The sequence below is a fragment of the Marmota monax genome, unplaced genomic scaffold (genome assembly GCF_021218885.2).
Source record: "Marmota monax isolate L192 unplaced genomic scaffold, Marmota_monax_Labrador192_F-V1.1 WCK01_AAM20220418_F8-fsc00304, whole genome shotgun sequence".
NCBI lineage: Eukaryota > Metazoa > Chordata > Mammalia > Rodentia > Sciuridae > Marmota > Marmota monax.
The window spans coordinates 931143-948645 of record NW_026694168.1 but is presented as its reverse complement, the minus strand read 5'-3'; the positions used below and the strand labels follow the sequence as shown (position 1 = coordinate 948645).

Genomic DNA, 17503 nt, shown 5'->3' with positions numbered 1-17503 from the left:
CCTTGGGAAGCATCGTTTTTACCACTTTCACTAAATGGATCCCACTTTCTCTACCTTAAAGTTTATTTTCCAAGTGGAAAACAAGCAGGAAAGGAAGGTACAACACAACACCTTGTGTTGCCACAGTGGCAAAAATCTTCTGGAGTCAGTAGAAAACATTTGTGGTGGTTCTTTAGAGACTCTTTCTCAAATAGGAAAAATCTACAAACTAGTTTTTTCCCTTTAAAATACCATTTGGGTGTTTTTTATTTATGTATGCCAATAATATACATTATTTTAGTATAAGAAAATTAGCTGGATAAGGAAATTAGTTTTCTGGTACAAAATTTGATTTGAAATGAGCAAGTGATTTATAATGTTATTTGATGTAGCTCAGGTACAAAAGGTGTAAGGCAAAAGAGGAAATTTATGCCTAGCTGTGAAATTTGTAAGCAATGTAAACATTAGTGAAGCCAAATTATCTTCTATTGCATTTTTTGTAGGCAGACAAGAGCCCTGCATGCAGAATCTTGATTATGTATAGAAATTTCCTGGCACATACCTGATCCAAAAATTGGTCTGCTGTATATTGCTTTTTCTGTCCCAGAAGATTTCCCCAAGAAGATAATTCATCTGATAAAGTTGCTATATAAGCCCACAGTGCATTTTAAAACAAAATCTCTTGTAACATTACAAAATGGCAGTGACCACCAGAGACACATGGATCTAGAGTTAAACTGCACATTCCAAGCTAGAGATTAAAATAGCTTATTTCCTTTCAGTTTTTGAAACTACTGGGAGAAGCAGAGCAGATCCAAGACTTTGTGCATTGTGTAGAGTTTCACAAAAGACCACAGGTAAGCTGCAACAAAAATTACACGGTAGGCATGTGGTTTCCTCATTGATGACTTTCATAGAGTATGATTATTACAGAAAGGCATTAAAAGGTATCCAATTTCACAGCAGCTGGACAGTGCTGAGTGCTCACACAGCATAAGATCAGGCATTGTTCCCTCTTTATTACATTGCTTTGAATTAGAGTATTACAATATTTGCATTTAAAATTATTTTCATGTATCAGATGAACTAAGATACTGATTTTTTCAATCTATTACAAACATACAGCATGAAGATTAGTTTTGGTGTGCTCTTAGCAGGGATTAATTATGAGTGCCAGAAGACAACCTGTAGAATGCACTATAGTTTCCGGTAATACTAAAATTAAAACAAAACAAAACAAAACACACTGTAATCATGGAATGCCTTATGAGAAGTATAATTATTAATGATAATGATTAAATTGATGGTGGCATGAGGAGTAAGAGCTTGTTGAACAACAAAATTTCCTTGGCCCTTTTGACATGTAGCAAAAGGAAATAAATGATCTTTTATCTGATTTTCTAATCACTTATTTTATGAAACCAACTATCATTAGGCTTCTCCTGCTATTTATAAAGATGTTGACACAAAATTACTTCTGCCATGGATCCTCTGAAGACTTGACAACAAGGCTATCAAAAGAAGTACAGCTTCCATGTGGACCATTGTGTCTCATGGTACCTGACAAACTGGAATAGAGACATTGCTATTCTTGGGAGTTAGTTACTCCCAACCTCATGCAGAGCATCCTAAGAGGAAACCAGAAAAATCTGAAAATATGTACCAAGGTCTTGAGGAACTTAATCCTGTTGGGGCAATAAATCTTGCCACAGTCTGGCTGGGCACAAAATCATGAGCCACTCAAGCAGGAACAAACTTTATTTTTGAAACTGCCGCCAATGCCCCGTATGCTCCCGGGAAGATTGCCGACCGACCCACAAGGCGTTCTCCCGGACCCCAACAGGAAGTCCCTCCTCTGGAATTCCCTCCTACCGCACTTCCCCAACCAATGGGAACTCTCCAGGAGTCCCAGGCCAAGGTGGACAGCAGGAGTCCAATATCCATATGAATGCAGATCTTAACATAATCATATCATCTCAATGGCTTGCTGGCGTCACCTTTCAAACAAAAATGCCATGCATCCTATTACTTGGCTGTGGCTCTTAGCATCTCCCCCCTTCTGTTTAATTAAGCAACAAGCAATGTGGCTAGGGACCGTGCCTGTTAGGTTTGTCTAATTCAACATATGGTTCTTACCCGTCATCAAAAGAACTGACCTCTAGGCGTCAGCCTCCTGTCTTAGGTTGATACCACTGCAATTGGATCATACCCGTCACTGACTACCAGTCCAGCATATAGCCATACTTGTGGATAGGCCTATGCACCAGTGGGGGGGGTGAGGTTCTTTGCCTCACCTCTGTTGGCCCCCAAATTTGGCCTTGGTGCCGGTGGGAGGGTGAGGTTCTTTGCCTCACCTCTGTTGGCCCCCCAAATTAGACCATCACTAGTAGAAGGGAGGAGGATACAGAAATGCCACGACACCAAGCCAATTGACGGCTCCTTAGGAAAAATTGCATCACTGGTGACACATCAGCAAAGATACGCCAGCACTACCATAATTCACTGCATCAACAGATAGATCACAATGCATACAAGTGATACATAGTCCAGGCAAGTTCTGCAAGCAGTTCAAAGCGGAGGAATCTATCAATATGTCCATTTCCTCCCAAAATAAATCGACTCCTTGAATGAGCATTACTTGTTGAGTTATCATTCATTGATGTATCAGTTTATACAGTTTGTTGTGATAACTATCGAAGAAACTGTAGTTTGGTTTCATCTTTGTCTTCACCAGCACTGGGATGAAGATAGGAATTCTGACAATGATGCTAAAAAAAAAAATTATGTAACATTCCAACAGGTACTAAGAAAACAATTTTTTGAACAATTTACTTTATCCTGAACAGAATTATTAAATATAATGAAAAGGAAAGGTGAAAGTAAACAAACATATCTGTTAACCTGCTTATTTGTACACATATTAAAACAATCCTCAACAGCTGTTTACCCAATTTAAATTAAACCATTAAAATTATGTGAATAATAAAAAAAAATTTGGATCCATTTATTCATGAGTGCTCCTCATATATGATATATGGACATATGCACATACAGACATACAACACAAAACAGAAGTGTGCACACGTAACATACAACACATAAGACAATAGTAAAGGCCTTGTAGCTTTACATAGGTGAAATCTCCATTGCAATGTTTAAAAACTCCATAGTCAAAAAATAAAACTGATCAGAAAAACATTAACCTAGGTCTGTATGAGCTCAAAAATAAAATAGAACTTTATGATGTGGGAAAAAGCAATAATAAAATAGATATTGAAAAAAGCATCCTGGTTAATCAGTGTCGCAGATGTAAGAATAGCCAAGCTGGAGCTCTGGATATCAGCTGTTATGGATTTGAGTCAAATCATCTTCTTTTTGGTCTGTAGAAATTGTTTTGGTTAGTCTCTCTGGAATCCAAATCGGCTGCTGTTCTCCCTGTGGAAACACACAAACAGAACCCCGACTCCAGACAATCACTGGGTCAGGACCTTTCCATTGTCCTGTTAGAATATCCTTCCAAAGTACCTTAGGCTTATGTACATTTTTTGGATACAAATGTCTTTCCACAGCACTAAGCCCTGATGAATCCAAATTTAAAAAGTTTAGAGTAAAAAGGGTTATTTTAAGTTTATCTTTGGGGGATATATACCCCTTTCCAATTCCCTCCTTTTGTTTTAACAAGTACATTTTAATAGTTTGATGAGCTCTTTCAACTATGCCTTGTCCCTGTGGATTGTATAGAATTTCTGTTATGTGAGTAATGCCAAATGATGAGCAAAATTGTTTAAAAGAGGTAGAAGTATAACCAGGACCATTATCTGTTTTTAACTGTTTTGGAACGCCCACAGTGGCAAAATTTTGTAAGCAATGAGTTATAACATCTTTAGTTTTTTCTCCGGCATGAAGGGAGCCCATCAAAAATCCAGAAGAAGAATCAACTGTAACATGCAAATATTTTAATTTTCCAAATTCTGGCAAGTGTGTGACGTCCATCTGCCAAATATGTTTAGGTATCAGTCCTCTAGGATTGACTCCAAGATTAACTTGTGGTAAAAAGGTCACATAATTTTGACATTGTTTTATTATATGTCTGGCTTGTTCTTTAGTTATTTTAAAATGCTTTTGTAAAGTATTAGCATTGACATGGAATCTTTTATGAAAATTTATAGCTTCTTCTATTGTGGAGAAAATATGTATGTCATGTGTAGATTTATCTGCTAATTTATTGCCCAAACTAAGGGCTCCAGGCAATCCTGTATGTGCCCTGATATGACCTATAAAGAATGGATCTTTTCTGTCCCAGATTAGACTTTGTATAGTGGAAAACAAAGAGAAAACAGTAGAGGAAGGGGAAATCCTACCAGCATCTTCAAGGGATACTATAGCATTAACTACATACTGACTATCAGAAAATAAATTAAATACAGAATCTTTGAACATCACAAAAGCTTGTAATACTGCATTAAGCTCTACCTTTTGAGCTGATTGTTTGGGTGCTAAAAATGTAAAAGTTTGATCAGGGGTAACTACTGCTGCTGTACCATTATTTGACCCATCAGTGAATATATTTGGAGCATTCATGATAGGTGTTTTTCTTGTCATTTTTGGAAAAACTACAGGATGCTTAGACCAAAAATACAACAAAGGATTAGATGGTAAGTGATTATCAAATGAAACATTAGATTTACACATGATTATTGCCCAAGTATTTAACTCATTAGCTAACTCATCAATTTGATCCATAGTATATGGAGTAATAATTTTATTGGGAGAAATCCCAAACACTCCCTTTGCTGCTCTTATTCTTTTGAGTATTAATTGTCCTATAGTCTCAGGATACCTAGTAAGAATAGTGTTAGGAGAATAAGATAAATGTATCCACAATAGTGGACCTTCTTGCCAAAATACTCCTGTAGGAATATTTTTTGTTGGTAGTACAATAAATAATAAAGGCAAACTTATATCAATTCTATCCAAATGCATATTTTCCATATATGCATCAATGATTTTTAATGCCTTTCTTGCTTCAGGTGTTAACATGCAGGGTGAATTTGGATCTGATGGACCTTTTAGGATATCAAATAAAGGTCCTAGCTCTCCTGTTGTTATGCCTAGATAAGGCCTTATCCAATTTATGTCTCCCAATAACTTTTGAAAGTCATTAAGTGATTTCAGTTGATCTACTCGTATTTGAATTTTTGGTGGACGGACCATGGTTGAGGATAATAGAACTCCTAAATAATTAATTGGAAGATTTAATTGTACTTTATTTATTGCTCTCTCTAGATTATAATTTTTTAATAAATTTGTGAGTGTGGCATAACATTCTAGCAATGTGTTTTTATCTTTATGTGCCAATAACACATCATCCATATAGTGAAATATTTGTAGTTCAGGATTTTGATTTCTAAGTGGCTGGATTGCTTTGTTAACATAAATTTGACACATAGTTGGACTATTAGCCATCCCTTGAGGGAGTACTTTCCATTCATATCTCTGATCAGGACCTTCATGATTTGGTGCAGGGATAGTAAATACAAAACGTGGACTATCCTCAGGATGAATTGGAATTGAAAAAAAAAACAATCTTTAATATCTATAGCTAAAACATACCAGGTTTTTGGTAAAGCAGACAATTGGGGAATCCCCAATTGAGCAGGTCCCATAATAACCATCTCATTATTAATGGCTCTTAAATCTTGCAATAATCTCCATTTACCAGATTTCTTTTTAATGACAAAAATGGGAGTATTATGGGGAGATACAGAAGGTTGTATATGTCCCTCCGCTAATTGTTGTTTGACCAGGTCATGGGCTACTTGTATCTTTTCTTTAGTCAGGGGCCACTGAGGAACCCACACTGGTCTTTCTGATTTCCAAGTAATTTTGATTGTCTCAGTGGCCTTTTCTGAAAACCCAATCCATGTCTATTTATTTCTTGATCTATTTGAATTGGTGCTGTCATACCTTGTTCTTGTTCTCTTAATCTTTTTTCTTTCCTAAAGCCTTGTCTAGCCCTAGTAATGGGCGTGTTAAGATTGATGTTATTTGTTAATGTCAAACCTATTTGATCTAGGACATCTCGTCCCCATAAATTTATAGGAAGATGATCCAATACATAGGGCTGTATAGTTCCTTCACATCCTTCAGGATCCTTCCAATCTAATACCATTGCACTTCTGTGGGGATTAGTTGCCACTCCTAGGCCTCGAAGCATTTGAGTGGCTTGTTGTAATGGCCAATGTTTTGGCCATTCTTGATGAGATATGATGCTAAGGTCAGCTCCTGTGTCCAGTAGCCCATTAAATTCATGTCCTTGAATATTTAGTTTTAGCACTGGGTGAGAATCTAAATTTAAAGACAGCATAGCCCAATCCAAACCTGTGGAGCCTAATCCCCTGGAACCTCTTTCTATACTACTACTGGAAAATTTATCATGTAGGCTGGGTATTATTAATAACTGTGCTATCTCCTGGTGAAATTACTGATATACCATTTGGTTTAATTTAAATTGGGTAAACAGCTGTTGAGGATTGTTTTAATATGTGTACAAATAAGCAGGTTAACAGATCTGTTTGTTTACTTTCACCTTTCCTTTTCATTATATTTAATAATTCCGTTCAGGATAATGTAATGTATGGGATTCTCTGGTAATTCTCCATTGTTCCCTTTTTTTCTTCATAAAATCTTAATATCACCTCTAATGATTATTTGTTATTAAACTATTATTATCATCATAATCATTATTATTTCTACTGTTCTATGTAGGGTAGGACATTTTTTGTTATTTATATATTTATTTTGGTGCTGATATAAAACCTAGGGCCTCTCCTACATCTGACAAGTGATTTATCTCTGAGCTTCATCCCCAGTCCTGTATTTTTTTTGTCTACCTTCCTAGATTCTCTGGCTAGGCCCTGGGAATTAAATTAAATTAAATTAGCTTAAGAAAGAAAAACAGAGTTTAATTAGAGTTTATTAACATCCACAGCACATGCGTGGGAAAGCAAACAACTGCAAGGTAATATATGTTGGAAACAAATGGACGATAAGGGTTATTATAGGAAAGTTTGTTTGATGACCTATGTTGGTCAAACTTTCCACCTTCTTCAGGGCCTTAAAACTTCCCACAGTGAAATAATTTATGGCAGTCTTCATTTCTAAGAAATTATTGCTTTAGTTATAAAAAGGAAGCTCTAAGAAGGTTTCTTTCTGCATCTGTTGATTCTCATTTGCCTCCATCTCAAAATCACACTATGTCACAGTGGCATATTTTGGGGTGGCATATTTTGGGGTGGCATATTCTGATCCCATATAATAGTGTATAATAGTGTATTAATTATGATTTATTCAACTGTCAGTCAAACTCATGAATATTCTTTCACAGTTGCTCTCTCATTTAGCATCTAAATCAGTGCTGATTGGTTACATTGATTATATATTATATTGACATTATAAATATTTTAACTTTAGTGCTTCATAATGTTGCAAGTAGTCCCAAAACTTCCAATGCAATCATTATTTAAAAATTTCACATGTAGTGATTTCATATTTGTAATGAACTAATGAGACAGAATTTTAGCTTGAGTCAACATTAAGAAAGTAAAGTGAAAAATGGAGGGTATTATACTGATAAGCTAGGCAAAAAATGTACATTTGTCTGAATTAAGCAATTGAAACAGCCTACTGCCTTGGGTTGAGCAATGAGCTATTATTCATTGTCCTATTTTCTTCTTCCTTTTCTTACTACAGTTTTAACCTCAGTGATCAAATAAGATAAATGAAGAAAATTGAATATTATACACTTTAATTATAAAATACAGTGACACAATGTAATAAAATGTACAATAAGATGGTAAAATATAAAATAAAAATATATAATGAGCAATGAAATATAAAATATAGCACAAAATAAAATGATCAGAAAGTTTGCATTGATGGTTGATCTGAGTGTTTCACAGTGGAAAATAGCTACCTATTCAGGAAGGCGTTTGGAAAGGGTTTCTAGGGGGGAAAAACATGAGAGAGGATTTGAGCGAGGGAAATGGCAGTAAGAATATAGGGGATGGTGGCTGGGGGACAGAAATTTGGAATAAAAAAGCTTTGGAGTGGATATTAAATTTAACAATTCTTTTAGCTGGTTCCTGTGCCCTGGTTTCAAAGTTATCTTCAGGATTTCAAATAGAACATCATAAATAAGGAAGCCAAGAGACAGTGTTATCTTGATAATATATGTATTTCTTTGGGGGAAAGTTGAAATCAGTGCACTGTAATAATGAAAATGAAGATAATAATTTCTATGATTACTTAATGGGCCACTCTAGCAGTGTGATACATGTTTTCCACACCTTTTCTTATTTAATCTTTGTAACAACCCAAAGAAATTGGAACTATCATCATCATCTTCATTTTCCTAAAGCAGAAACATGGCAGGCAAAGCCCAGATATTAACCCAGGTTTTCTGACTCCAGAGCTCTCAACCATGGAACTAGTATTTTTCAAAGAGCCCCAGTATCATCTGTTACCTTTGCTAAATATGCAAGCTCCTGTGCCATATTCTAGAGGCACTGAATTAGAATCTCCAAGAATGGAGTCCAATAGTCTGCAATTAAACAAACTTGGTTCTTAGGTCCAATATATCTTGAAACTTTCTGCACTAATACTGCTTTTCTAAAACTGCATATATTCATAAGATACTCAAAAACTCCTGAACAAAGTCTCATTCTTTGTTTCTACAATTTAAATATTAATTATCTTCCATGGGTTTAAGCTGTGCCAGTCTATTGGCTAAGGCACTTTTTTCACCATGGGTTTTAAGACCCATGTGGATATAGGAATTGAATTGTGTGACTTTGATAGAGCTGTATGTAACTTGGGGGTAACAGGAAGCATTTTCATCCAGCCTTTCTCGTCCCAGTAGAGCTTTCTTATATACAAGACCCAGTCTACTTTAAAAGGAAACAGGAAAAAATGTGTTGTCTACAACAACCTACCAACTCCTTCCCTTTCATTTCCCACTTGCTGAGCTTCCTGATACTTCATTCAAGAGAGTGGAGATTAATTATGGGGTGGGGACAGTTTTGGAGGGTAGGGAGTTCAATCAAATAAAAGAAAGAGATGTCCTATCAAGAGCTCTAATCAATGGAATGCAATGACTTGAGTGACAGAAAGCCCCCTCATCAGTGGACATAATTAAGCAGACACTTGATGCATAATTGTCAGGAATGTTGCAAGAAGAACTGGTTATAACCCTGACCTTATTATTAAAAAAAATCCTAAATGTTTAATTTCCTAATAGGTGAAAATTATTAATAAACAATATTGTGTTCTCCTTTCAAAGTGCAGTCTAGACTTTGACCCATATGGGGTAGTTTAATGCTTTCATATAAAAGTACTGTTTTTCTGCTTCACAAATGCTTTCCTTTTGAAGAAGTTTCCATGTCTAGTGACTTATGATCTTGCCATGATGGCAGAGTTCCCAGGTTCTCCCGACAGTACCCCCTCTTGATCTTGAAAACTCCCCTTTATTTCCCTCTGCTATCCTTAGATATTCAAATGGCAGGATGGGGACTGGAAGATCCATATGACTTACTCTCCTTGCCTTGTGCAAGTTCTTACTACTCCCAGTTGGGCATTCAGGTTAATTAGACATGAATGACAATGATGTGAGTGAACTTATCATAGTTAATGTAGCTATTAAGAACACATTTCCATGCAGCATCTGTACATAATTTGGATAAGGAAGCATAAAAGCCTGAAATATATCCTTCCTTATTTTTCAAGCAAAAATAGAAAGCACATGAGATTGACTTGGAATTTTCACTAATTTTGCCAATAGGGAATAAGATATTTATGCTAAACTCACACTCCAGATTTATTGTGTTACATGGCTCAGGTAACATCACTCAGATTTTTTTCCTCAATAAAAGTGAGAGAAAAGCAAAAACCAGAGGTAGGTAAGCTACTAAACTATGAAATCAAAGACTAGAAAGGAGAAAGCATAGAATTTCAATCAAAAGGTAAAACATGGAGCTGAATATGATGGTGCATGCTTGTAAATCCAGCAACTTGAGGCTGACACAGGAGGATCACAATGTCAAAGCCAGCCCCAGCAACTGAGAAAAGCCCTAAGCAACTTAGCAAGACTCTGTTTTAAAATAAAAAATAAAATAAAAAGGTCTGGGATGTGATTAAGTGGTTGAGACCTTTTGGGTTCAATCCCTGGTACAACATTTTTTTTTTTTTAAGTTAAGAAAATGGAAACTGGAGAGTCTTCAAGTAAATTTAACAACTTCAAAGATGACTTAACATTCATGCCTTACTTTGAACTAGTCAGATTGCCAGAGTAAAGCATTTTAATACTCTACCAATAACTACCACTTACTAAACCTGTGCTATGTCAAATACTGTATCAAGTCTGAACCACATGCCATCAGATTTGAATCTCATAGTCAACCTTTGATGAATGTCATGCATTCTCTTTCCTATTATGTGGAAGTAGAGATGAGGAAACATAGATTAAGAGGGGTTAATTAACTTGCTGATAGTCAAAACAGTTGGCACTTTTAGAGTTGGGGTACTGACACCAATCTTGCCAACATCAAGGCCTATGTTTTAACTATTATTATAAATGCTCTGTCTTTATTATGTTTGGTTTTAGATGACATATTTCAAGAGTGATGCAGATGAACTGGAACTTATTCAGGATATGGTGACCTCAATGACAAAAGGTTTCATGTTATTTCATAGAAAGATGGGTGTAAGGTCCTGGGGATTGACTAGAACAATTAAGGGGATGTGAACATTGCCATGTAGTCTTATCTTTTATTGATGGGGACTCTGACATGATTTACATGGTGTAAATCATTAATTTTATGTGTCAACTTGACTGGGCTAAGAGATGCCCAGATAACTGATAAAGCATCATATCTTGGTGTATCTGTGAGGGTATTTTCAGATGTTAGCATTTGAATCAGTAGACTAAATTAAGATCTACCATCACCAATATAGATCCAATCTATCTAAGGCCCCGATGGAATGAAAAGGTTGAGACGAATGAATTTATTCTTTTCCTGAAATGGGACATCCACCTCTTCCTGTCCTTGGACATTAAAGCTGCAGGTTCTTGGGTCTTTGCACTCTGGGATTTACACCAGTGTACCCTCTCTTCTCCATCTGCTGCTAGTTCTCAGGTCTTTGGCCTTGGACTGAGAACTGCACCATTGGGCCTCCTAGTTCTTAGACTTTTGTACTGAGATTGAATTACATCATTGGCTATCCTGGTTCTCTAGTTTGCAGATGGCATATCATGGGAGCCCTTGGCTTCCATAATTGAATGACCCAGAAGCACAACAAATCTCTCCTTCTATGTCTATGCTATCAGTTATTTTTCTCTAGAGAAACTCTACCAATGTATATAGCTTAAAACCAGGATAGGATGTGCTGGGAAAAAGACTTCCAATAGATTAGGTGATTTCTAGAATAGGTGGGACAACCACTTTGTGGAGATCTTATAGAGAGAGATGAATGGATGTTTGAATTACATGGGTATATGGTTCATTGTAAACCTCAAAACTATATTAATGTAGGGAATGTAATTGTACAATAAATTGCAAATCACATCTAGCCTACGACACATAGTTTTCTTTTACTACACATATAAAAGAAGGTTTTTTTTTCCCTAATAACCTGTTCTTCTAACTAGAAGACAAGCTATTATAGGATGAAAATTTTGTCTAGTTTTTCTTCAACTCTAGATCCTTTTCCTGGTACCCAACAATACTGAAATGAATGTTGAATGAATGAATATGAGTGATATCTGATAATTTTAGAATACAATTTTGAGGATATAATGTCAGGTTCTATAATCTATCAATGAGAATAATATTTTGAAAATCTCTTTTGAAGGAAATTTTCCCATGTTTAATATTTTCTGCTTATTGACAAACAAAGAGAATCTTTGAAATGACACTAATAATTTTTCTGGGGTTTAGAATATTCAAATAACCATGCTTTTCACAGAATGCTTTTCTAATCTCATGGACCCTCCATGCAATTGCCAAAACATGTTGGACCTCTGAGCAAGCCACACGGAACAGTGTGATAACTAGGAAACCCACATTCTGGACCTCCTCTTTACTTCTCATATGAGGCAAGATTTAGGACATAGATGGAAATTCATTATTAGATCCTGGTATAAAGTTGGTCCTTGGAAAAATTGTGAAGTAAGTAAAGTTTACCTTCCTTTATAAATCCACACATATTCATATGTATATATAGACATAAAATATAAAAAAAATATAGGTACTGGTGAACTCAGGGGCACTCTATCACTAAATTATATCCTAAGATCTTTTTAGTTTTGTAAAAATTTTGAGATAGGATCTAACTAAGTTGCTGAGGCTGGCCTTGAACTTGTAATTCTCCTACTTCAGCCTCCCAGTTCACTGGGATTACAGGTATGCACCATTGCATCCAACTAAATGAATTTTTAAAACTGTTTTCTTATATTCTCTGAAATTCTATCCATAGATCTTTGTCTTTATGGCCTCAGGGTCAGGTGTTGGGAGATAAAGTAGTGATGAGGGTTGGTTTCCTGGTATGCCTAGATCTCATTTTTTTTGTGCCTGTAGTAAAGACAGCTCGGATTCTTCCATGACATTATTCTAATCACTTAAAATAGATGTGGGGATCAAATCTCCATGACGGAATCCTAGAATGTTAGCACTACTAGGAGATTGAGTGGCCACCTCATTTAACCTCATCAGTAAGGTTAAGTGTCCTGTCTCAGGTCAATTGAGGTCATATCTGCAAAGCACCATAGTTGGGTCTTCCTTCTTAGTCCTGGGCTTGCATTACTAGGCAACACAACCACTTCCAAAGATTCATATTTAAGTTGTCATTTCTTTTGTCACCATTATTTGAATATGATAAAATCATGGCCCTCAGACCTCAAAGGTGATCTGTTGGAGGTGTGCTTCCCTGCCTCTCCCAGCTTCTCCTGTCTTCCAATTGTCCTGAAGTCTTCTTTCAGGCTTAGTATAGATACTTTTGAGGCATATGTTATCAGACCAGATTGTGGCTTTCTAGCATGAAGGACATTGGCTCCCATTATTGCTGACACTATTCGTTTTCTTAGGAATTAAATTACTGAGGAAAAAAAAGTTGCACTACAAATATTAATGAGGAGTACTACAGAGACTCAAAAGTCAGGAATTGTGATCCCTATCTACTTGCTGCCTGTGATTAGTAACTCCTGGCTTCTTCTTATAGAGAGAGATATGACCCAGACTCAGATGGAGGCCAGAATACCTACTACTGAGGCTCTCAAAGTACCATTTTAATCAGCTTGGAGTGAATGTCTTCTCCAAAATCTATCTTGGTTTTCTTGTGAATTAACAAAAGCTGTTGAATTACAATTACCCCAGGGGTTATTGTGCATAATAATCAACACATTTCCATAAAATATTTTGAAAAATTGGAGACTTCCTGTAATAAATGTCAAATGATTCTGCAGCTTTCCCTGTAGGGAAGAACACAGCGTATGGTAAACTATGTTCAGTTTTCTTTCTTAATACCTTCCCTGACAGACTTATTTTTTTTTTCTGGTTCATTCTTTTTTTTTCTTAAATATTTATTTTTTAGTTATAGGTGGACACAATATCTTTATTTTATATTTATGTGGTGCTGAGGATCTAACCCAGTGCCTCACGCATGCTAGGCGAGTGCTCTACTTCTGAGCCACAACCCCAGCCCCTTTCTGGTTCATTCTTAACTTGGCTTTCATTTCAGTGAAATAAAGCGTATACCCTCAAATCTGGGAGAGAAGATTGTTCATAGTAACCTCCTTGGCATGTATTACAGAGTTTTGAAAAATTTCAAATTGATGTCTTTAGATAGACATGTATCACCTATTTATCACATTGATTGATCTTCTTATTGTGCCTCACTAGACCCTCTCTCATTTTTATAATCAGCGTTCTAGAAGCTTTTGGCTCTGGTGGCCCAGACCTAGGGGATGGCCTCCTTTCTGAGATAGGATGAGGTTTTACCAGCTCTTACACTAGTTAACTAAGGTCAGAATTGAAACCTCAGATTTATAATTAGGACCACTTTAATGTTCCTTGCTTTTTCTTTGATTCACCTCTCTTTTGTCACGATGGTTCAAAAACTCTTCATGAAGGGGTTAAATTTTAAAGAGATGCATGAAAGGAAAGCAATGGAGGCTTTTGTTTCTGCACATGGTTGCCAGCATGATGGTGGCAGTAGTAAGCAGAGTGATGTCAGTGAGGAAGGGAAGACAGCACAGTGTGAGGAGTTTGATTGCTTTTATTTCTTACTCTCTTGTTTTTCCATTGTCAAACTCTGTAGAGGTTCTGTGTTATGTCTTTAAAAGGACTTTTCAGGCAGGGCATGGTGGCTCATGCCTGTGGTCCTGGTGACTGGAAAGTTGAGGCAGGAGGATTGCAAGTTCAAGGCCAGCCTTGACAAGTTAGAGAGACTGTATCAAAATAAAAATTAAAAGGGCTTGGAATGCAGCTCAGTGGTAAAGCAACCCTGGGTTCAATCCCAGTAGCAAAAACAAACAAACAACAAACAAAAACAAAAGGACTTGTCAGTAAACATTGAGGAGGTTATATTCTAGAACAAAGCTGCCGATCAATGGAAATACAACCGAGCATATACATGTATATATAATGCATATGTATTTTCTAGCAATCACATTAAAAATGCAAAAAAAATGAAATTAATTTTTAAAATGTAATATATTTAAACATGCACAAAATATTATCATCTCAGTATGTGGCACTATTCACAGTTCAAGTGGTCGGTAGTCACATGTGGCAAGTGACACCCATATTGCAGAGCACAGTTCTAGGACGAAAACTGCATATATCATGCTGTGCATAAACTTCAACATAAATAACATGTTGTAGAGAATGAAAACTTTGCATCTGTACTCTGAATCTTGTTAGATGGATGACTTTAAGGAAGTTAGTTTTCTGAATCTTGGATTTCCCAAGTGTATAAGGGGAAATTAATTAATGCCCTATAGAGTTGTTTTGAGTTTTAAATGAGATAAAGAATGTAAAATAAGGGCTTAGCACACAGATACTTGATCATTTGTAACTACTGGTATTATTAGATTTCCACTGAGGAGAAAAAGACTTATGTTCCTCCTCAATAAGGGTGGAATGCGAACTATTGGCAAGGGCACAGTGTCAACTTTTGTTTTGTCTGGTGGTTCTTTGAGGTTTTCTACCTCCTTTTCTGTGTCCTGGGTCATTTGTATTTTGAGTGCACACTTACTTCATTTGAGCCTTGCTGTTTCTGGCTGCTGTTCTTGGTGTTTCACCTTCTCAAGTCCTTGCCAATCCTGGTGTCACCCCCAGTTCTATTTGTGACTCTCTGTCTAGACCTGGTGCTTGCTTTCTGTTTCTCTGTTATTGACCCTGGTTTTGTTCTTGCTCTGCCTCAGATGACAAATTAGGACAAATAACCCTGCTCACTGAATTTGTGAGAAGTGTGGGCTTTCTAAAACTTTGGGGACAGCTTAGTACCTGTCTCAGTCTGACAATGAATTCCTTATGGGCTTTTATTTGGCAATCAAGTAAAAGCTAATTTAAAATATTGTGCATGCAAAATGTCATGATTTAACTCAGCCATGCAAAGAGTTAAACACAACCTAGATTGGTAGCCCATGGAACATGCTTGACTTGAGAATAATGAATGCAAGAAAAACAGTAGAGTTGCTGATTGGAATTTTCTGAGAACTGGGCCAATCTTAATTCCTATGTGCTTGAAAAGTTGCCCAGAGTCTGAATCTGAATGGGTGAAGGGAAGGTGGAAGTACAGAGTAAAGAATCAGGGGACGATCTTCCTACTGCTGAGAAATTACAAGACTGCTAATTATGGTAAATTGCTTTTTTTTTGTAAAATGCAAAATCTACACCCAAAAAAGCTCTGCAATTCAATCATAAATAATTGGCCCAGAAAGTATAAGGTAAAGTGAATATGGCTATTTTCTTCTGAAAATTGTGAGGATAAAATACCAATAAACACAACCTTTGTGAACATCTGTACATGATGTAACGCTTCAGCCACTTCAGGGAACAAGTAGTCAAATTACTTGTCTTATTTTTGCAAATACTAAAGACAAACAAACAGTCAAACATCTGATCTTTGAAACAAATGCCTCCTAAAATAGAATTGCCCAAATCATTGGCAGTATTAGGGCTTTGAAGAAACACAGATGGTTCAGAGTTGCACAGGGTAAGTTTATCAGCAGTAATGGCAAAGGGGATGCTAATTAATTACTGTAGGACCGGCTGCTTTTTTGCTCTGCTGCATGGAGTTTTGACCTTTACCTAGTTTCAAGACCCAAAGCAATTTCTGCCTCCTTCACACCTTTTCCCATGTGTATCCTTTCTTGTTTTAGTAAATTGCAATTTACAGCATGAGTTTGGTAAGAATTATGCCATAACCTGGGGACTAGCTCCTCTCTAGTTGTCTTGATGAGTGCATGGATTTGGTTTGATCTGACTGCAGCATCTTGAATTGTTATTGCCATGATTACTCCTGAGTAACCCTCACTGGTTCTCCTGCAAAGTTTCCCAATAAACCATAAATTGACAAAACTATCCAAAAATGACGTGGAGCTTTACAACCAGACTCTGGCTGCAGGGTAGGCCTGATTCTTTGATGTAAGTTTAAGATAAACCCGGTACATTCCATCTAGGATGAAGTCACTTTTGTCCTAACCCATAAATAAGACCCTCTTTCTGACGTAAATTATGGGGATCCAACTGGTCTTGCTGTTGCCCAGGACCATGCTTCCATTTGTAAGTAAGGAAGTTCCCCAATAAATTGCAAGTCTGTGGAACTCTAGGTCTGTCTGCTTCTACCTTTGGTCTTATGAATTTTTGTTCTGGTCCTCATATATTGTTTGGTCTGTATTCAAAAAACTATTGTATGATTTCTCATAGTTATAATATAGTAGGAGCTCCTTGAAGACAGGGGCTAGTGTTTAAACCGCTTCAACCCTAGGTCTGCCTAAGGGACTTAAAGGAGAGAGAGAGAGAGAGAGAGAGAGAGAGAGAGAGAGAGAGAGGGAGAAAACAGTGGATATGGGGACCTCTAGTCCCCAGAAAACACACACACACACACACACATATTCACACACACACTCACACATTCACTCACATACATGCACACACACACACACACAGATCTCTGGTGACTCTCTTCTGGGAACTTGTTTTGCATTATAATGAAATTTACTTCCATAGTTGAATTCTTGAGGTCAGGGATATGTCTTCATGTATTTTGTCCTCTTACACAATCTCCTTCTATAATTATTTGTTGACTAATTACACATTTGAAAGACAGTACATATATTACTCATTCCTTTTAGTACCTTGGAAAATTACTCATTAAGAAGATTTCTTTCAGTGAATATTCCAAACTTTGACCACTCTCTTAGACCCACCCTACTCAAATTTTATACTTTGATTTTTCATAGGTT

At 36.6% G+C, this 17503-nt stretch overlaps 1 protein-coding gene across 2 annotated transcripts in view; it reads left to right on the top strand.

Moving 5' to 3' along the window:
• The window catches only part of Tafa2 (TAFA chemokine like family member 2), a 445981-nt gene that overhangs the window by 236882 nt on the left and 191596 nt on the right, over positions 1 to 17503 (top strand). Inside the window, exon 2 of one of the 2 annotated variants that reach the window (XM_058585993.1) lies at positions 762 to 836. The exons of the other annotated variant lie outside the window; for it this stretch is intronic. The gene's annotated coding sequence lies outside the window, so the exon portion shown is untranslated. The remainder of the gene's footprint in view (positions 1 to 761; positions 837 to 17503) is intronic. 2 annotated transcript variants of the gene reach the window in all.